Source organism: Macaca thibetana, chromosome 7 (genome assembly GCF_024542745.1).
Source record: "Macaca thibetana thibetana isolate TM-01 chromosome 7, ASM2454274v1, whole genome shotgun sequence".
In the NCBI taxonomy this organism is placed as follows: Eukaryota; Metazoa; Chordata; class Mammalia; order Primates; family Cercopithecidae; genus Macaca; species Macaca thibetana.
Window position 1 is genome coordinate 148900234 of NC_065584.1, and position 21865 is coordinate 148922098.

Sequence of the window (21865 nt, forward strand, 5' to 3'; positions counted from 1 at the left end):
AGCGATTCTGCTGTCTCAGCCTCCCGAGTAGCTAGGATTACAGGCATGCGCCACCATGCCTGGCTACTTTTGTATTTTTACAGGGTTTCTCCATGCTGGTCAGCCTGGTCTCGAATTCCCGACCTCACGTGATCGCCCACCTCAGCCTCCCAAAGTGCTGAGATTACGGGCGTGAGCCACCGCGCCTGGCCTGAAATTTGAATTTCATATCATTTTCACATTATGAAATAGTTTTCTGATTATTTAACTGTTTAAAAATGTAAAAATCATTCTAGCTCATGGGACATACTAAAACAGGTGGTGAGCCTGATTTGACCTGTGAGATGCAGTTTGCCAACCCTTGGTCTAGAGGAACAGTAAATAAAAACTTAAGATTTGTTTACTATGTAGGACATCTGATCACTTGAAAATTTTTAGTGGTTCTTCCAGGCTTGAGAACTTTCTCTGGCTAAAACTTGGAGTTCACTGCAGGAATGTTTACTTTCCTTTATTCCCTATTTTTGCAGTCTAGTTCTCTCCAGTGGCAGAGTCATGCTCCTTCAGTGGGAGATGACTACTGGAATGTTTAATCCTTAATTAAATCACGCCTAAGTCTAAAACACTAAATCCTTCTCTGTCTCCACCTGCTAAGTAGCTGAATCCTCACTTGTAACTTTGTCTAGTATACATTGGAAGTTCGCTGTCACCTGGGATCAGTTCTGCCCCTGTACTGTCTAACAACGTAACTACTGGTTGACCAAAGAGAGATTATTTTTCCTAGACCAGACAGGTTTAGTTTTTATCTTTAGCTATCAACCCCTCCCCCGTCTTTTTATGACCTCACTTTATCTCCAAGTCACATGCTATCTTGAGTGGCACTGTTGAAGGATGCCTCAGGATAGGGGAAAAAAAGGTAAGATAAATGCAAAGCAGAATAAAATGGTCAAGGACACAGGAAGGACATAATAGGGGCTAGGATGTGGGAGGCCTTGAGAAGGTAAATTTGTTTGCTATGGAATGAGGTGGAAGTCTTAGGAGGTCGTCATGAATAGATGTTTCACAAGTGAGAGCTGGGTGGGAGGGCTCACTTAAACATGGACTGAATGCCTACTGTGCATTAGATAGTGTGCTGGGCAATCACAGATGAATGGCAGATAAGGAAAGATAAAAGCTACAATCCTTAGAATGGTGGGTTGGAGAAGGACAGAATAAGACTTTTAGATAATAAAAGGCAACAAGATTTAGTGATATAGGATGGTGAGGGGGAAAGGGATATATAGAGGGATTAGAAATGGGTGCTTTGGGGAGAAAAGTAAGTGGTAATCCTAAAAGAAAAAGCTGGAGAACAAAGGATAAAAAATTAGGAGGTTGGTACTTCGCTGAACTAAGTGCTAAAATGGATGAAACCATCAGGAACTGTGATTGCTCCTCTGTTCTTTGTGGATGCCCATGTTCAGACTCCCTACGACCCTTTCCTCTCTGTGGTTGAAGGACAACTACAGAAGAGGTGTCTTCTGTATTATAAGGTGCAATACTCCGCCCAGAGACCTCTCTATGAAGAAGTCTGATCCAGCGAGAGTTCTACTGCCCAAGAGGGGACAGCGTTAGGTTCGAGCTCTCCAATCCATGTTTCTTTGAGTTTATCTTGGTTCTAACCGGCACGCCGGGTTTTCCAGCATTCCCTGAGCTAAGACTCCCTAATCTGGGCTCCCGGTGAGCGCGCATTCCAAGACCCAGGATTTCGCTCCTTCATCCAGGTTCCGGGTTTCCACTGCGCTCACCCGCTCCTGACTCCACACACGCGCGGAATCCGGATCCGAGGGCCTGGTAATCCAGTGTCCGTGTCTTCCGGGTGACTCTGGTTGTCCCGGATCGCGGCGGCGGGGGCGGCGGTGGCGGCGGCTGAGGGACCCGCGGCCCCGGACACAGCGGCACCGGCCGGGCGGGGCGGAGCGGCGCGGGGAGGGGGCGGAGAGCCGGAGCCGGGGTGGGGTGGGGGGGAGGGGCCGCGGGAACGGATGGCGGCCTGGGCCCCGTAGCAGCGGCGGCTCTACGGCCCGGGGCCCCGGGCGGGCGGAGGTGGCGGCTCCCGGGACCGGCCGCGCGGTGAGTCCGGAGCTTTGTGTGGAGCCGGGACTGGGGGAGGAAAGAGGCGGCGGCACCGATGGGGCGCGGGGCTGAGGGGAGCTGATGGGGGCCGGGGGCGGCGGCGCTGCCTGACGGAGGAAGTGGGGGTTGGGGGGGCTGGGGCGGAGCGAGGGGAAGGTGTGTAGGGGGGGTCGTTGCGTGGGTGGGGGAGGGGGCGTCGAGGGGCGCTGGGTGAAGTTCAAAGCGTGGCCAGGGCCGGTTCAGGCTGAGGGTAGGGGTGCACGGGAGGGGATTAGGGTCTGGCTAGGTTATGGGAGCAGGCCAGAGAGTTTCCGAGGCGAGTCTGGGTACGTTGAGGGCGCTCAGGGCGACTGGGGCCAGTCAGGGAGTTGGCGGGGGTGGGGGGGGGAACAGGGGTTGTTCAGAGCATAGGGTCGGAAGCAGGACGTGTGCGTGACCCAGGAGTAGGGAGCAAGGTGGCTGGGATCGTGCAGTAAGAAGGTTGTGGGTGTGTGCCCCTAACAGTCTTCAGGTCACATTTACTCCTGTCCTTTTCTTCAAGATGGAGGGATCCCTGGGCCTGGACCTTAACTGCTATCCTTGTACCCCCGGGAGGGTTTGTGACCCTATCCTGTTTGGAAAATCCATGCTGCCCTCTTTTCCCTTTATGTGTAATTACGGTTGGATCATCTCTGTGCTTTGCTCAGATTCTCCTTCCTCCCTCTGGGGTTGAGGAGGAGGAGACACATCTGACCAATTAATGTGTGTTTGTGAAACAGGCAGCAGCAAACAGTCATTTCAGCTTCTAGGAATTAGGCTCACACAGGGTGGAGAGATCAGAGCCCTTCAGGGGGAATATTTCTGAACAAATCACAGATGATTAAATTCTCTAAGAAACAGCTCCCTACCTAAATCAGAGTGGGAAAGATGGGGAAAAAAGCCTGTCTGTTTCCAGCCATGTGTCCAGAGCCTCAGGGGTTGAGGAGAGTCCCCAAGCCCCTACAGGCCTCCTTTTTCTGTATTAGGCTTTGCTCTGCAGCCTTGAGTTAATTTCACCCCTGCTGCTTTGTCTTGGGGGAGGGAGTGCTGGTTTAGGCTGTTGTGAGGAGATGACTGTTCTGCTGCCACACACAATAGTCGTGTCATTTTATCGGGAGTGCTACCCCAGGGCTGAGAACTGCTGCAGCAGAGATAAACCGGTCCCTCTCACCCGCCTATTGTGTACACAGTGAAGGTCATAGGTTCAAGTCTTGTCTGAGAGCTTTGGATATGCTCCATCTCCCAGGCTCCTCAGTGCCATTTTCTTCCTTTTCCAGACTGGGGCTTGCCATTGGAGGAGGCCAGACAGAAAGGCTCTTCTTTTTGAGTGAGGAACAATGCAGAGCTCATTGGCACACATTTTTCAGAAGAATAGGGGATGCCAGCCATGTTGTGCCTGCCTCTTTGGCTAGCCTGTACTAAGTTGTGAAGGAATAGTGTCTGGTAGACTCAACTATGATGTTTGTTTCAGACCCTTAAGGAAGAAGACTTCAAGGGAAGGTTCTACTCTTAGTTGAATCATCATATTTAATTCTTTTATATAAATGGAACACTCATGGCAGTGATTTTTGTTTGTTTAGGAATACCACTAAAAACCTGTGCAGGGTTAAGATGGGGAGTCAAGCCCAGGTGCAGTGGCTCATGCTTGTAATGTCGGCAATTTGGGAGAATGAAGCCAGAGGATGGCTGGATCCCAGGAGTTCAAGACCAGCCTTGGGCAACAAAGCAAGACCCTGTTTCTTTAAAAATAAAAAATAAAAAAGTCAAGAACCAAGTACCTTTTTAATGGTGACTTCCTGGTCAATGATAATAGCACAATAAAAAAGCCACAGAATTTGCCTGTCTGGGCAAGGGCTGTGGGAACAAACCTTTCAATATTTATTTTAACTCTAATGAAAGGACATGACTTGCTCATTGTGCAAAAGTCTGTATCTACCTCTCTACTAAGAAGAAATTTGCCAAAGAAATAAACATTTTTGAAAAAATGTATAGGTCTTAGGGATAATTAGAGAAGTATGAGAACAAACTAGAAGGAATGCTATTGTACATATCTGATAGAAGTGCCCAAATAATGTTTATGTACTATTAGTTGTGTAAAAAATTATTTGGGACCAGGCATGGTGCACACACCTGTAATCCCAGCGCTTTGGGAGGCTGAGGCAGGAGTATCACTTGAGCCTAGGAGTTTGAGAATGGCCTGGGCAACATAGTGAGAACCCATCTCTACAAAAATTAAAAAAAATAAAGCTAGCTGGGCATAGTGGGACATGCCAGTGGTCCCAGCTACTCAGGAGGCTGAGGTGGAAGATCACTTGAGTTCAGGAGTTTGAGACCAGCTTGGGCAACACGGCAAAACCCCATCTCAACAAAAAATATAAAAAATATTAGCTGGGTGTAGTGGCATACGCCTGTGGTCACAGCTACTTGGGAGGCCGAGGTAGAAAGATCTCATTGAGCCCAGGAGGTTGAGGCTGCAGTGAGCCGTGATTGCACCGCTGTACTCCAGCCTGGGTGATAGACCAGGACCTTGTCTCAAAAAAAAAAAAAAAAAAAAAAATTATTTGGGCCTGGAAAAGGGGTTTCCATTTAGAACATTAAATACAACTTTTCTTTAAAAAGAGATTAGAAGTAAAACTCATTGTGAGTGGGGAATTGTATATAATGTACTGTGTACACAATAGCCAACCATTTCCCATAGGATATTGTTGAATAAGAACTTTAGCCTTTGGTTTTGGTAAAGGTCTTTCTGAGGCAGTGAGTCTGCCTGTGGTGCCTCCCTTATCCCTTTATTTCAGTGAGTTTCTTTAAATGATGCCCTGCCACTTAGATGTTGGGCCTTTGAGAGGAGGGAACAGGTTGTTCTGACCTTTATATATTTTTCGATAACAGAACTGTCTTCAGGCCTTACTGGAGGTGTTGTCTGTCTTTAGACTATTTCCAACTCTGTGTTCTAGGCATATTTGAGTGAAGCCTCAGCTAAACTGAGTCCAAAGCTTTTTGCTCTTGGGCTCTTAGCATTTATTTCTCAATGCTGTCAGGTGACAGTGAAGGCAGAAGCCTCAGATTAAATTTGTCCTGATTAGATTTAGTGGCTTCAGAGTTGGGCCCTTGCCACAAGGAATCTCATGCGAGTCTTCTGATTGTAACCATCATTCAAAGAGTGCTTTGGATTCCCCCACAACCACCCCACCCAGCTTCTTGGTAGAAAAAAATTTCCCTGTGATAGAGGTCTAGAAAGTTGGACAGATTAGTGCTTATTTCGTGAGGATATGGAAGCATAATTTTGGCTCCTGGTAGCAATTATGTAGCAATTAGCATATAGCAACTAAATGACTGGAACACGATAATTTGTTGAGGGGTTTACTGATTGCTCTGTCAAGTGGAAGTGCCACTCCTTATTTATTTGACTCAGAACACTATTGCCTGAGCTTAGCCATGGAGACTAAGTATAGCAATGATATGTGTTCTCCAGAAGTTCCCACTCTGCTTCCTCTTTGTATTTACTTCTTTGCCAGGTACCTTAGTACTTGTACTGCCCTTTTCTCCTACTTAGAAGCAATTGTTACTTCCCTTATGGAAAACTGGTCATGGATGGGAATACTGTCAAGCAGATGGAACTAGCCTGAGATAAAGTAGCCTTATATTGTGTGGGAAGTTTTCTTTTCAGTCACTTAATTCTCTCTTCTACTTGATTTTTCAAAATCAGTTTCCTTTAAAACAAACCAACAAACAAAAACCCCACAAAATGCAAAATATCATAGTGTATTAAATACGCCTTCATGATACCTTCCTTATAAAAGTCTGTGACAGACAAAATGAAGATAGGTGATGTTGATTGGCAGGTTCTGGGTCCACTAAGTGTCAGTGAAGGACTCTTTTCACTAGGGAACAGGTAATTCACCAAAGCACCTGCCTAGCTGGGCATGTGGAATTGGCAGCAGCTGTGCAGCTGAAGAGGGATTACTGAGCAGGTGGTTGAAGAATCACATGCCACAGTGACAAGAAAATACTTGGTCTTCTGTGGTTTAGGTTCAGTTTGTATGTGTGAAATTGCACTTTGTTTCACATTTCTTAATGCTTGTTGATTTGTTAGTAAGATGGTAATAGAATAGAGAAAGAGATTCTTCTGTATCTGTGGTTTTTTCGATCACTGAGTAGCATGCCCTAGACATGGCCCTACACTGCTCTATTGTATTTATGGGAGTTCTGGCTTGGGAGGGAAATAGTGGTAATTCAGTGTTTCTAGTACTTGTTTATTAAAGGGAAATGGGAAGGAGAAAATTCCTTGCTTTCAGTGTGGTGAAAAAGATTTAGCCTACTGGGTGGATACCTAATAGGTTTTATGCAAATGATGTAATTGATTTTTTGTGTAAGTGTTCCTGACATGCCTTACTCAAGACATTTGCATGTGTTTTTATATTATGAATATATTTCCCCACGTGAAGTTTGCATCTCTTCAGTTTTCTGTTTTTTTTGTTTTTTTGTTTTTTCTTTTTTTAAGACGGAGTTTCGCTCCTGTTGCCTAGGCTGGTGTATAATGGTGCGATCTCGGCTCACTGCAACCTCTGTCTCCCAGGTTCAAGCGATTCCTTGGGTCAGCCTCCCGAATAGCTGGGACTACAGGCGCCCACCACCAAGCCCAGCTAATTTTTGTATTTTTAGTAGAGATGGGGTTTCATCATGTTGGCCAGGCTGCTGTCGAGCTCCCGACTCAGGTGATCCACCCGCCTCGGCCTCCCAAAGTGCTGGGATTACAGGTGTGAGCCATCACGCCCTGCCAGTTTTTTTTTTTTCTTCAATTTTTAGTTTCTCCCAGCACCTTTGTAACTCTTCCCTGACATTGACATTAACATCACTTGTTAGAACCAAGTTGTCACCAGAACAAATAATGTTAAGAAACATCAGCACTAAATATTTATCTTAAAAACGGATATAGGGCCGGGTTCGGTGGCTCACGCTTGTAATCCCAGCACTTTGGGAGGCTGAGGTGGGCGGATCACAAGGTCAGGAGATTGAGACCATCCTAGCTAACATGGTGAAACCCCGTCTCTACTAAAAATACAAAAAATTAGCCGGGCATAGTGGCGGGTGCCTGTAGTTCCAGCTAGTTGGGAGGCTGAGGCAGGAGAATGGTGTGAACCCAGGAGGCGGAGCTTGCAGTGAGCCGAGATTGCTCCACCGCACTCCAGCCTGGGCAATAGAGGGAGACTCTGTCTCAAAAAAAAAAAAAAAAATGGATATAGGCTGGGTGCAGTGGCTCATGCCTGTAATCCTAGCACTTTGGGAGGCTGAGGCGGGCAGATCATCTGAGGTCAGGAGTTTGAGACCAGCCTGGCTGACATGGTGAAATTCCGTCTCTACTAATAATACAAAAATTAGCCAGGCGTGGTGGTGCACGCCTATAGTAATTCCAGCTACTCGGGAGGCCGAGGCAGGAGAATCGCTTGAACCGGGAGGTGGAGGTTGCAGTGAGCTGAGATTGTGCCATCGCACTCCAGCCTGGTCAACAAGAGTGAAACCCTGTCTCAAAAAAAAAAAAAAAAAGTTGGTGGGGAGTATAGCATTTCCTATAACTTGGGAAAAGTCTATTTGAGGTTTTCTGAAAATTCAGGTTTTTTTTTTTTATAGATTATCACCTTCTGTTAATATGATTTTCTCTTTCATATGTTCGTGCCACCAGTAGGCAATGCCATAGAGCCTAAAACTTATAAGCAAGTAACTTTGTGTTTATTTTCTGACCTTTTTAGTGCCTTCCATTCATTTTCTATATTAGGCCAACAGGTTGTGTGCCCCTTCTCTTGAAACATACACACAGGACCTAATGGAATTCACAGGGTACTAATTAACGGGTGATTGAAGAGAAATGAGCCATATGAACTGTTTTAAAGTTCAGAACTCTCTTTCCCACAGCACAAGTGGAGTGAAGGCTCTTTGAGGGAAAGTGAGGCCAAACTATGACTCAGGTCAGGGCCTATGGAGCACTGTGTAGACGGGACATTTGCAGTAATCTACCTAAACCTGGTTTATAAGCTAGCTTTAAGTGGAAGCCTAGTGACAGCAGTTAGTTGTTTAGTATTCACTTCTAGGAAAGAATGTCAAGTTCTTGATTTCCTCATATGAAGCTATGGCAGTTTTTGTGTTTGTTTTATTAAGACTGTTCACAAACCACTTATCCTTTCCTAGCACTCTCAGTAGTTTGCTTCCTTTTACCTCTCTCCCACCCCCATCTCTTATCCCACTTCTCTACCCTGAAGACTTCTCTAGCAGCTTGGAAACACTAATTACTGTAGCTATTATAGTCACAACCCAGATCCTCCACCTCCTTCTCTCTCACCCCTTTCTTTCTTCCCCCCTCCCTTTGCTCTAGCAGCAGGAGTTGAGCTGCAGTCTCATGAGCACAGTCAGATCTATGAATGAGCTTTATATCTTGTCAAGGCAGAACTCCAGATCCAACAGGGCTAATTTTTCATGGTTCTCTTGCTGTTTGTTCTTGGATCAGAGTCCCAGAAATAAGAGATGGCAAATACCTATCAGGTCATATTTAGTCCATCACTCAGGGACAAACCTAGGATTTTTCTCTTGTCTCTGAGAACTTTTTCCTTCTTTCTTTTGCAGGTGAGAGCTGTCTGATGCCAAGCAAGCTCTGAAACTGCCTTCTTTTTATTGTGTTCTCTAGTCATTAGTGTCTGGCCAACTACTTTGGTTTTTTTTTTTATTATTCCATTTTCAGGAATACTTGCTCCCAGCAATATCTCTACCCCTTCTTCAGTGCTTTCTTCTTGATTGTTGGCATCACCTTTGTGGATTCCTTTTGTACCATCAGTTATCTATGCCAGAAGTATCACTTTTCTGATCTTTGCCACAAGTGTCACTGTGGCCTGCTTTTAAGGAGGTAATTTGATGGAAACACAAGACATAAATTCTAGCAGGTGGTAATTAATGAAATACTTTAGAAAATATGTGCCTCGGCCAGGTGCGGTGGCTCACGCCTGTAATCTAAGCACTTTGGAAGGCGGATCATGAGGTCAAGGAATCGAGACCATCCTGGCCAACATGGTGAAATCCCGTCTCTACTAAAAATACAAAAATTAGCTGGGCTTGGTGGCGCACGCCTTTAGTCCCATCTTCTCGGTAGGCTGAGGCGGGAGAATTGCTTGAATCTGAGAGATGGAGGTTGCAGTGAGCAGAGATCATGCCACTGCATTCCAGCCTGGCAACAGAGCAAGACTCTGTCAAAAAAAAAAAAAAGAAAATATGTGCCTTAAGTAACCCCTGTACTATATGAACAAATGTTGCTGCCTCTGTTCTAACACTTCTCTTTATGCGGATGAAATTTTATTTTTCTGTGTCTTTGTTATAGTTAAAATATTGTCTAGAGTATTATGTTTTCTTTACTAGTATGCTTTTTTTTTTTTTCTTTTTCTTTTTTGAGACAGGGTCTTGCTGTGTCACCAGGCTGGAGCATAGTGGCACAATCACCATCACAGCTCACTGCAGGCTCAACCTCCTGAACTCAAGCAATTCTCCCACCTCAGCCTCCCAAGGATTTGGAAGTACAGGCAGGCACCACTACAGCCAGCTAATTTTTTTTTCCTCCCTTCGTCCGTCCTTTCCTTTCCTTTTCCTTTCCTTTCCTTTCTTTCTTTCTCTCTTTCTCTCTCCTTCCTTCCTTCCTTTCCCTTTCTCTGTCTCTTTCTTGCTTTCTTGCTTTTCCTTCCTTCCTTTCTTTCTCTTTCTTTTTCTCTCTTTCTCCCTTTCTTTCCCTCCCTCCCTCCCTTCCTTCCCTTCTTCCTTCCTTCCCTCTTCTCTCCTCCTCCTCCTTCTCCTTCCTTGAGACAGGGTCTCACTCTGTTGCCTAGGCTAGAGTGCAATGGCACAATCACAGCTCATTCCAGCCTCGATGCTGCCACACCTGGCTAATTTTTTTGTGTTTTTTGTTTCACTGTGTTGCCCAGGCTTGTCTGGAACTCCTGGGCTCAAGCTACCCTCCCACCTTGGCCTCCCAAAGTGCTGAGATTATAGGCGTGAGCCACTATGACCAGCCCAATTTTTAAATTGTTTTTGTAGAGATGGAGTCTTACTATGTTGTGTGCCACTGCATTCCAGCCTGGTTGTCCAGGCTGGTCTTGAACTCCTGGACTCAAGCCACAGGCATGAGCCACCATGCCTGGCTAGTATAGCTTTTCAAAGAATAGAGGGGAAAAAAATCATAGAATTGAGAGTCATGAAACTCAGATTCTGATCATTACTATGCCTCTAATTAGCTCTTTGACCTTGTGCAAGTCATGCCCCTGTTTTCATGTGCCTCATCTGTAAAATGAACATATTAGACAGGATGATCACTGTGGTTCCATTTAGCTGTAGAACTTCAGAATACCAGGATTGAGAGTCGGGTTGACACCTGTAGTCCTAGCACTTTGGGAGGCTGAGGCAGGAGGATCACTTGAGCCCAGGAGTTGGAGACCAGCCTGGGCAACAGAGAGGCCTCATATCTTAAAAAAAAAAAAAAAAAAAAAAAAAAAATTCAGCCTGGCCAACATGGAGAAACCTTGTCTCTACTAAAAATACAAAATTAGCCATGCATGGTGGTGCATGCCTGTAATCCCAGCTATTTGGGAGGCTGAGGCAGGAGAATCACTTGAACTTGGGAGGTAGAAGTTGCAGTGAGCCAATATCAAGCCATTGTACTCCAGCCTGGGCAACAGGAGAGAAATGCCGTTTCAATAAGTAAGTAAATAATTAGCCAGGTGTTGTGCACTGTGGTCCCAGCTCCTCAAGAAGCAGAGATGGGAGGATCGCTTGAGCCCGGGAGGTCGAGGCTGCAGTGAGCTGTGATCTCACCACCGCACTTCAGCCTTAGTGACAGAGCAAGACCCTGTTTCCAAAAAAAAAAAAAAAAAAATTATAGATTATGGTGGAAGAACAGGACAAAAGTTTTTGACATAAGTGAGCTTTTTTTTTTTTTTTTCCTATTGCTATGTCAAAAATATAGCCAGTATTGTATTCAGAAGGGCTAATGAGTGCAATTTCAGCTCCCTGGGGCTTGACTCTCACTACTCTTTGATTTGTTTGGAAAGCTGGACTTTTTATTAGGCCATCTTTTTTTGGAGGGTTTTGTAGCCTCATTCTGCAGGCTCACCAACTTGCCACATACATCTTTTTCTAGTGTGTTTAAGACATAGGAGTGGAAATGAGAAAGCTGCAAAAAAAGCTGGCCTAGCGTGGTGGCTCACGCCTGTAATCCCAGCACTTTGAGAGGCCGAGGCGGGTGGCTCAGGTTGACGTCAGGAGTTCGAGAAAGCTGCAGAATAGGAACCTTAGCTTGTGAGAAGAAAGTTGTACCTGGAAGGATTTGCCATCTATCAATAAGAAGTAACTTTGTAAGTTGAGTCAAGGAGGTAATAATCTATTATATCTGAAATCTGGGAGCTAAATTGGACTGATTATGGAGGTTAGTTGGGTATTTTTCCACTTTTGACTAGTCAGTAGAAGCTCTACTTTGAATTAACTTCTTGGGACGAGTATAAGTTGAGTTGCCCAGAGTGTTTTGTTCAGAAAATAAAATTATGTTGTTATTTATATATTTTTGACAGGGTCTTACCCAACCTTGACCTAGTGGGTTCACCTCAGCCTTCCAAGTAGCTGGGACTACAAAAGTGTGCCACCACGCCTGGCTAATTTTTGTATTTTTTTTTTGTAGAGATGATGTTTGCCATGTTGCTCAGGCTAGTCTTGAACTCCTAGGCTCAAGCCATCCTCCTGCTTCAGCCTCCCAAAGTGCTGGAATTACAGGTGTGAGCCACTGCACCCAGCCAATGACGTTATTTTTAATGCTGAAAATGCACATTGATGACATTTGGTGACGTATGACGAACAAGGGGGTATCTCTGAAATACCCTCCTAAAAGAGACGAGAAATTAAAAACTGGTTGGTTGGTAAGTGTTTCAGGAACTTTCAGATTGAGAGTAATGAGTAGTGTTACGAAGTATTTGCTTTCAAGCGGTTTTTTTTTTTTTTTTTGAGACGAAGTCACTCTGTTGCCCAGGCTGGAGTGCGTTGGCGCGATCTTGGTTCACTGCAACCTCCGCCTCCTGGGTTCAAGCAATTCTCCTGCCTCAGTCTCCTGAGTAGCTGGGATTACAGGCGTGTGCCACCATGCCTGGCCAATTTTTGTATTTTTAGTAGAGACAGGGTTTCACTATGTTGGTCAGGCTGGTCTCGAACTCCTGAACTCATGATCTGCCTGCCTTGGCCTCCCAAAGTGTTGGGATTATTGGCGTGAGCCACTGCGCCTGGCCGCTTTCAAGCAGTTTTTTTTGTTTGTTTGTTTGTTTTGTTTTGTTTTTGAGACGGAGTCTCGCTGTGTTGCCTAGGCTGGAGTGCAGTGGTGCAATCTCGGCTCACTGCAAGCTCCGCCTCCCGGGTTCACGCCATTCTCCTGCCTCAGCCTCCCGAGTAGCTGGGACTACAGGCGCCCGCCACCATGCCCGGCTAATTTTTTTTTTTTTTTTTTTAGTAGAGACGGGGTTTCACCGTGTTAGCCAGGATGATCTCGATCTCCTGACCTCGTGATCCGCCCGTCTCGGCCTCCCAAAGTGCTGGGATTACAGGCATGAGCCACCGTGCCCGGCCTCAAGCAGTTTTAAGGAAATGAAATTACACAACCAAGTTGTTAATTCTCTGTGTTAGGATTTTTATCGGCATTTTCCAGTTAATTCTTTGATATGGGACTTCAAGTAGCAGCTATTAATACTTATTGAATGGTAAGAGGATGCTGGTCTTTTAGTCTGTTGTTGTTGTTAACATAGCAGAATCACAGGTTTAATCTACCTTTGAACATTGGAAATAATGTTCACTGTTTTCAGATTTGTACTTAAAACATCTGTTGGTCCAGGCACGGTGGCTCACACCTGTAATCCCAGCACTTCAAGAGGCCAAGGCTAGCAGATCACTTGAGGCCAGGAAGAGACTAGCCTGGTGAACATGGTGAAATCCCATCTCTCCTAAAAATACAAAAAAATAAGCTAGGCGTAGTGGCATATGCCTGTAATCCCAGCTACTGGGGAAGCTGAGGCATTAGAATCATTTGAACCTGGGAGGCAGAGGTGGTAGGGAGCCGAGATTGCACTACTGTACCCCAGCCTGGGTGACAGAGCAAGATTGTGTCTTTAAAAAAAAAAAAAAAAAATCTATTGGTCTGAGTAGAAAAGTTTAATAGACAAAACTATTGTTTGTTTTGGATCATTAAAAAGTCCTGAGAGTGGGCCGGGCGCGGTGGCTCACACCTGTAATCCCAGCACTTTGGGAGGCCAAGGTGGGCAGATCACCCGAGGTCGGGAGTTTGAGACCAATCTGACCAACATGGAGAAACCCTATCTCTACTAAAAATACAAAATTAGCCGGGCGTGGTAATGCATGCCTGTAATCCCAGCTACTTGGGAGGCTGAGGCAGGAGAATCGCTTGAACCCCGGGAGGCGGAGGTTGCCGTGACCTGAGATCGTGCCATTGCACTCGAGTCTGGGTGACAAGAGCGAAACTCTGTCTCAAAAAAAAAAAAAAAACTTGAGAGTGCCTTGCTTTATTCCCAGCCATTTGTAGCACATTACTAGTTTTTAGGTCATCTAAAAGTTATTTGGGGAAGTGTTCCACTTGAATGTGAGATTTTAGAATGATTTATATTAGAAATATGGCCGGGTGCGGTGGCTTGCGCCTGTAATCCCAGCACTTTGGGAGACCAAGGCGGGCAGATCACCTGAGATCAGAAGTTCAAGACCAGCCTGACCAACATGGAGAAACCCTATCTCTACTAAAACACAAAAAAATTAGCCAGGCGTGGTGGCGCATCCCTGTAATCCCAGCTACTCGGGAGGCTGAGGCAGGAGAATCGCTTGAACCCGGGAGGCGGAGGTTGCAGTGAGCTGAGATTGCACCATTGCACTCCAGCCTGGGCAACAAGAGTGAAACTCTGTCTCAAAAAAAAAAAAAAAAAAAAGATTTATATTAGAAATATAAGTAGTTTTTTTCCCCTGCCCCCCCCCCCCCCGAGATGGAGTTTCGCTCTTGTCGCTCCCAAGTAGCTGGGATTACAGGCATGCATCACCGCGCCTGGCTAAATTTGTATTTTTAGTAGAGATGGGGTTTCTCTATGTTGGTCATGCTGGTCTTGAATTCCCGACCTCAGGTGTTCCGCCAACCTCAGCTTCCCAAAGTTCTGGGATTATAGGCATGAGCCACCTCACCTAACCAATATAAGTAGTTTTTTTGTTTGTTTTTGTTTCGTTTGTGACAAACTGTCGCTCCGTCGCCCAGGCTGGAGTGCAATGGTGCAGTCTTGGCTCACTGCATCCTCAGCCACCTGGGTTCAAGTGATTCTCCTGCCTCAGCCTCCCGAGTAGCTGGGATTATAGGTGTCTGCCACCACGCCCGGCTAATTTTTGTATTTTTTAGTAGAGATGGGGTTTCTCCATGTTGGTCAGGCTTGGTCTCAAACTCCTGATCTCAGGTAATCCACCCTCCTCGGCCTACCAAAGTGCTGGAATTACAGCCGTGAGCCACCGCGCCCAGCCTATAAGTAGTTTTTATAGATGGTTTATCAAAAAGTGCGAAGTGCAGCATGGGGGTTGGATTGCAAAGTAGCCAAAGTGGGTACCACAAAACCTTTGGCTATCAGACCACAGCATGAAATCCAGATTAGGCAGTTAGTCCACATTGCTGGTACCACATTTCATTCTGGTATCTATAGAAAGTTTCTTAGACTGTAGTTCAGTATTTGTGGCAAAGGATAGCAGTGTCTGCTCTATCCTGTGTACAAAGTACAGCTACTGGGGTCTTGGGATATTAGCAGTGGCATACCTAGCAACACTCCTAGGTGGGCACTTTGTGTCTGGTTGAGATGAATTTTCATTCATATAAACAGAAGTGAATGTTCATGAATATAAGACAGGTGCGGTGGCTCTTGCTTGTAATCCCAGCACTTTGGGAGGCCAAGATTAGAGGATCACATGAGCCTAGGAGTTCAAGGCCAACCTGGACACATAGTGAGACCCCATCTCTACAAAAAATTTGAAAACTTGCCATGGTGGCACACTCCTGTAGTTCCAGCTACATGGGAAGTGGATCACTTGAGCTCAGGAGGTTGAGGCTGCAGTGAGCTGTGATCATGCCACTTTATTCCAGCCTGGGCAATAGTGAGACCCTGTCTCAAAAAATAATAAAAAAAAATAAAGACCAAGAATGTACCTTGTAAATTTCAGTTACAAATTCTGAAATTCGGTGTAAAACTCAGCGTTTATCTTTGTTTTGGAATGGATGCTTCTAGAGCAGAGTTCTAAAGAATGGTATCAGAAATGAAACTATCAGAAAAGACATGGAATTGTGAAGCTTATGAGATACATATCTGAAAGGTATATAGGGAAGGGAAGAAATTCGTTTCTACTTGACATACGCTTTCAGATGTACTTCCAGTTCATAATTTGAAACCTGTCTATGCTTTTCTCTTTGAAGCATTGCTGGTCTTCCAGTTGCTTTGGCTTAAAACTTTTGACTCATATTTGGTTCTTTTTTTTTGTTCTGTTTTGAGATGGAGTCTTGCTCTGTCGCCCAGGCTGGAGTCCAGTGGCGCGGTCTTGGCTCACTGCAACCTCTGCCTCCCGAGTTGAAGTGATTCTCCTGCCTCAGCCTCCCAAGTAGCTGGGATTACAGGTGCCCATCACCATACCTGGCTAATTTTTGTATTTTTAGTAGAGGCAAGATTTCACCATGTTGGCCAGGCTGGTCTCGAACTGCTGACCTTGTGATCCGCCTGCCTCGGCCTCCCAAAGTGCTGGGATTACAGACATGAGCCACCGCGCCTGGCCTCATATTTGGTTCTTTTTTTCATCCTCACTACCTCGTTTGAATCATTCACCAAATTAAGTATCTAAGGATTCACTAATTGGATAGCCTGACATTTAGCCTCACTTTTTCTTTTTCTTTTGCTTTTTTTTTTTAACGTAGAGTCTTGCTCTGTCACCCAGGCTGGAGTGCAGTGGTGCAATATCGGCTCACTGCAACCTCCACCTCCTGGGTTCAAGTGATTCTCCTGTCTTAGCCTCCCAAGGAGCTGAGATTACAGGTGCGTTCCACCACGCCCAGCTAATTTCTGTATTTTTGTATTTTTTTTGAAATGGAGTCTCAGTCTGTCACCCAGGCTGGAGTGCAGTGACGTGATCTCAGCTCATTGCAACTTCCACTGCCCAGGTTCAAGCAATTCTCTTGCCGCAGCCTCCTGAGTAGCTGGGATTACAGGTGCCTGCCACTGCACCTGGCTAATTTTTGTATTTTTCGTAGAGACGGGGTTTCACTATCTTGGCCAGGCTGGTCTTGAACTCCTGACCTTGTGATCCACCTGCCTCGGCCTCCCAAAGAGTGGAAATTACAGGTGTGAGCCACGGTGCCCGGCCTATTTTTGTGTTTTTAGTAGAGATGGGGTTTCGCCATGTTGGTCAGGCTCGTCTCAAACTCCTGATCTCAGGTGATCCTCCTGCCTTGGCTTCCCAAAGTGCTAGGATTATAGGCGTGAGCCACCACACCCTGCCTAGCCTTGCCTTTTTTTTTTTTTTTCTTTTTTTCTTTTTTAAGACTGAGTTTTGCTCTTGTTGCCCAGGCTGGAGTGCAATGGGACGATCTTGGCTCACCGCAGCCTCTGCCTCCCAGGTTCAAGCAATTTTCCTGCCTCAGCCTCCGGAGTAGCTGGGATTACAGACATATGCTACCATGCCTGGCTAATTTTGTATTTTTAGTAGAGACGGTCTCGAACTCCCGACCTCAGGTGATCTGCCTGCATCAGCCTCCCAAAGTGCTGGGATTATAGGCGTGAGCCACGGTGCCCGGCCTGGCCTCACTTTTTAATCTGACCTAGTTCAGGTCTTCATCTTCTATATATTATTGCAATAACCTCATGGTTAATGCCTCTTTCTGTATTGCATACTACATACAGCTGCTGTATTTTAGTTTTTATTTACTCATTTAGGTAATATTTATTGGGCATTTATATGCCAGGCCACACATGGTCTTGTCCTGTTAGGACTTGTAGTCTAGTGGGAAAGACAATTAGTGAATTTATGATTATGAACTAAAGTGCTCCGAAAGATAAGAATTTTGTTCTAGAAGAGTGTGTAGCAAAGAAAGCCAGCATAGACCTTTAAAATTACAATTCCGATCATTTTGCTTCTTTTTTTTTTTTTTTTTTTGAGATGGAGTCTCGCTCTGTCGCCCAGGCGGCTGGAGTGCAGTGGCCGGATCTCAGCTCACTGCAAGCTCCGCCTCCCGGGTTCACACCATTCTCCTGCCTCAGCCTCCCGAGTAGCTGGGACTATAGGCGCCCGCCACCTTGCCTGGCTAGTTTTTTGTATTTTTTAGTAGAGACCGGGTTTCACCGTGTTAGCCAGGATGGTCTTGATCTCCTGACCTCGTGATCCACCCGTCTCGGCCTCCCAAAGTGCTGGGATTACAGGCTTGAGCCACCACGCCCGGCCTCATTTTGCTTCTTTCTATAAAATCTTTGATGGTTCCCATTGCCTATATAGGTCAGTATTCAAGGTTCTTTATGATTTGACCAAACCTGGCCTTCCTCAACCTTATTTCATATTTTTCATTGTATCCATATCTTTTTTGTTTGTTTTTAAGATGCAGGCTCTTGCTATGTTTCCCAGGCTCGCCTCGAACTCCTGGGCTCAAGTGACCTCCTGCCTCAGCCTCTCAAGTAGCTGAGTTTACAGGCCTGTGCTAGCATACCAATTTTATCCATTTTTTTTTTTTTTTTTACAGCTATGCCTTCAAGTTACCCTGCATTTTTCAGTCTCCATATCTTAGGGTTTTTTCCTCTTCTGTTCTGTTGGAATGCACTACCTTGCTTACAGGACACTTAACTTCGAAATCTAACCATTCCTTCAACCCAGCAAAAAATTTCCTTCCTGAAACCTTTCTTATCCCACTTCTTCCTATCCACCTATCTCCAGAATTGATTTCATCTTCCTCTGTATCTCTTTAACTTTTTGCTGGGATCTCTGTTGTAGTACTTTATCACATGTTGTCTTTTTTTTTTTTTTTTCTCTTTTGAGAAGGAGTCTTGCTCTGTCACCCAGGCTAGGGTACAGCGATCTCAGCTCACTGCAACCTCTGCCTCCCAGGTTCAAGCAAGTCTCCTGCCTCAGCCTCCCAAGTAACTGGGATTACAGGTTCCTGCCACCGCACCTGGCTTATTTTTGTATTTTAGTAGAGGCGGGGTTGGATTTCACCATCTTGGCCAGGCTGGTCTCAAACTCCTGACCTCATGATCCAGCTGCCTCGGCCTCCCAAAGTGCTGGGATTACAGGCGTGAGCCACTGCGCCCAGCACACATGTTGTCTTTTTTTTTTTTTTTTTTTTTTTTTGAGACGGAGTCTCGCTCTGTCGCCCAGGCTGGAGTGCAGTGGCCAGATCTCAGCTCACTGCAAGCTCCGCCTCCCGGGTTCACGCCATTCTCCTGCCTCAGCCTCCCGAGTAGCTGGGACCACAGGCGCCGCCACCTCGCCCGGCTAATTTTTTGTGTTTTTAGTAGAGACGGGGTTTCGCCGTGTTAGCCAGGATGGTCTCGATCTCCTGACCTTGTGATCCGCCCGTCTCGGCCTCCCAAAGTGCTGGGATTACAGGCTTGAGCCACCGCGCCCGGCCACATGTTGTCTTTAATTGTAATTATTTGTGAATATATTTTCTTCATCCCTTATTTTAAGCTCATGAGACACCTGTGTCTCCTCTGTTCCCTAAACTCTTAGCTCAGTGCTGCTTTGAGTATAACTTTATGCTTAATTAATGCTTGATGAATTGAATTAGAACTTGATTCTCAAAAAAAGAAATTGTGATTTTTTTAGACTTCTTTTTATGCAAAAGTAACGTAACTTCCATTCAACACGTTTTATCCCAAGTTGAACACACTAGGAAAAAGGCAGATGGTGAAAGCCTTAAGAAATTGTTCAGATTCAAGGAAAAGCATTTGTTGCCTTTACTGCATATAACTGTACTGTGGTTCCATACATCCGAGCTGATAGAAAACTTGGAGGAAGGGTCTAGTGGTGGTGCATGGCAGGTGGAGGTGAGGTAAATTAGTCACAGGAACCAAATTGGTTCTTTTAGGGCAATATAGGCATTGTTGGGCCATCTGGGTGTGGTTGACCTCTAGGAAGTCTTTTTAGTTTTTCTTTCTCACTTCGTTCCGTAAATATTTACTAGATGCCCTGTTCTAGTTAAGATCTATCAATGAACAAAATAGACCAAAAAAAAAAAAAAAAAAAAACCTCATGGATTTTATCTTTGAACAGGAGATTGAAATAAACACAATAATGTGTAAAATTAGGAAGGTAATAAATGATATGGGGAAAAGTACAGCAGGATAAGGAGAATTGAGAGTGGAAGAGGGTTAGGTAAGAGAGGTGGGAGGGGTTGCAACCCTAAATAAGATGGTCAAAGTAGAGATCTTTGAGAAATGTGTTAGTGGGTTGTTAGGCACTTCCCTGGGGTTAGTGGATTCTCTTCTGCCCAGCAGAGAGAAAGAGGCAATGTCTGTAGTTGTTCCAGAGTCCAACACTGAGGAGAAATAGCTACTCCTTATGTTCTTTTCTCCTGGCTGTTCCTCTGGCTGGCATCGCTGGAAGTTAACTGGGGTGAAAATTACAGTCAGTCATGTCTGGAAGACAGCAGGGGTGAAACTAGAGGCCTTCTAACCCAGTTCCCAGAGGGGTGGGATTTACCCTTCTGCTGACTGAGCCTCGGTTGCCTGGAGTGATGTGTGAGGTAGGCCTCTGACTTTTTTCCTTCCTCAAAGGGAGAAGCCCAGTATCATAACCTTCTCTCTTCTTAGTGAGGCCTCAGCAACTTTATTTCAGGTAACTCTTTAAAAATAAGCTTTCAAAGAGTGTGTACTATGCTCCCGACTTAAAGCATGAATTTTCAGGTTTTTGGTGCTTTGACTTCCTCTCAACACATTAGCTATGTTTTGGAAGTCTCAGTACCTAATTCAGCAGCCTAAAGATGAAGTTTTCTTATGTTTAGATGCTCTCTTGTTTGAATTGTGCATTGTAAATTTATTTATTTATTCCTTTGCTTACCCTTTTCTTTTTTCTTTTTTTTTTTGGAGACGGAGTCTCGCTCTGTCATCCAGGCTGGAGTGCAGTGGCGCAATCTCGGCTCACTGCAAGCTCTGCCTCCCCGATTCACACCATTCTCCTGCCCTCCCGAGTAGCTGGGACTACAGGCGCCCGCCACCACGCCCGGCTAATTTTTTGTATTTTTAGTAGAGACGGTGTTTCACTGTGTTAGCCAGGATGGTCTTGATCTGCTGACCTCGTGATCTGCCCGCCTCGGGCTTCCAAAGTGCTGGGATTACAGGTGTGAGCCACTGCGCCCAGTCTGCTTTGCTTACTCTTTTTCTAACCCTTCTGCTTCATTATTTTTCTTGTTACCCCTTCCCTTTTCTCCTTTCATGAAGCTGATAGGAAACAGAAGTCCCTTAGGCCAGACAGCTATTTAGGTAATTGACTAAAGCTAAAATTTATACCTAATATGCAAGCAATGGAATGGAATGTCTTATTTCCTTTGTTTTTTTTGAGACGGAGTCTCGCTCTGTCACCCAGGCTGGAGTGCAGTGGTGCCATCTTGGCTCACTGCAACCTCTAACTCCCAGGTTCAAGCGATTCTCCCACCTCAGCCTCCCGAGTAGCTGGGATTACAGGCATGTGCCACTATAGCCAGTTAATTTTTGTATTTTTACTAGAAATGGGATTTTACTCTGTTGGCCAGGCTGGTCTCGGAACTCCTGACCTTAGGTGATCTACCCACCTTGGCCTCCCAAAGTGCTGGGATTACAGGCATGAGCCACTGCGCCTGGCTGAATGTCTTATTTCTGTCCACATGTTACATTGATTTCAGCTTGTGGTCATCAAGCTGTCAGCCTGTTACACTGTATGCCATTTGATGTAACTGTGGATATATTGGGACCTGTTTACTCTTTTTTTGGTTATTTATACCACCAGCTTGTGTAGTTGTAGTACACAAGAAGGCCTATTTGCCATTTTGTAAAAATGTGGTATTTTTCATATATAATTTTAGAATAAGGGTGTGTGTTTGTGTGTGTCTGTTTAAAGATGTGGCGTCTTGCTGTGTTGCCTGGGCTGGAGGACACTGGCTATTCACAGGTGTGATCATAAGTGTGCCATGGCCTCAAACTCATGGGCTTGAGCTGTCTTCCTAAGTCAGCCTCCTGAGTAGCTGGGACTACAGGCACATGGCACTGCACCTGGCAGAATAAATGAACTTCTTTTTTTTTTTTATTTTGAGACAGAGTCTCGCTCTGTTGCCCAGGCTGTGGTGCATTGTTGCGATCTCGGCTCACTGCAACCTCTGCCTCCTGGGTTCAAGTGAGTCTCCTGCCGCAGCCTCCGGAGTAGCTGGGATTACAGGTGCCTGCCACCAAGCCTGGCTAACTTTTTATTTTTAGTTTTTAGTACAGACAGGGTTTCACCACGTTGGCCAGGCTGGACTGAAACTCCTGACCTCAAGTGATCCCCCTCTCCCTGGCCTCCCAAAGTGCTGGGATTACAAGTGTGAGCCACCACATGGCCAGAATGAATGAATTTTGTAGTGAACTCAGATCCATACTAAGGAAAAATTTGTTACTTTTAAGCAGATAGAGTTCTAATATTGGGTGGTCTTCTGGGCAGATTTTATATTACCTTTGTCTGGGAG

At 45.4% G+C, this 21865-nt stretch overlaps 2 protein-coding genes across 5 annotated transcripts in view; one reads left to right on the forward strand and one right to left on the reverse strand.

Annotated features, from left to right (window-relative positions):
* Positions 1–21865, reverse strand: part of PPIB (peptidylprolyl isomerase B) — a 445571-nt gene that overhangs the window by 349675 nt on the left and 74031 nt on the right. Inside the window, exon 1 of one of the 2 annotated variants that reach the window (XM_050796036.1) lies at positions 8454–8458. The exons of the other annotated variant lie outside the window; for it this stretch is intronic. The gene's annotated coding sequence lies outside the window, so the exon portion shown is untranslated. Of the gene's footprint in view, positions 1–8453; positions 8459–21865 lie in introns of those variants that run through there. 2 annotated transcript variants of the gene reach the window in all.
* The window catches only part of ZNF609 (zinc finger protein 609), a 241570-nt gene continuing 221540 nt past the window's right edge, over positions 1836–21865 (forward strand). The window contains exon 1 of one of the 3 annotated variants that reach the window (XM_050795912.1): positions 1836–2085. The gene's annotated coding sequence lies outside the window, so the exon portion shown is untranslated. Of the gene's footprint in view, positions 2086–2477; positions 11899–21865 lie in introns of those variants that run through there. The other 2 variants (XM_050795915.1, XM_050795914.1) reach the window with 2 other exon arrangements.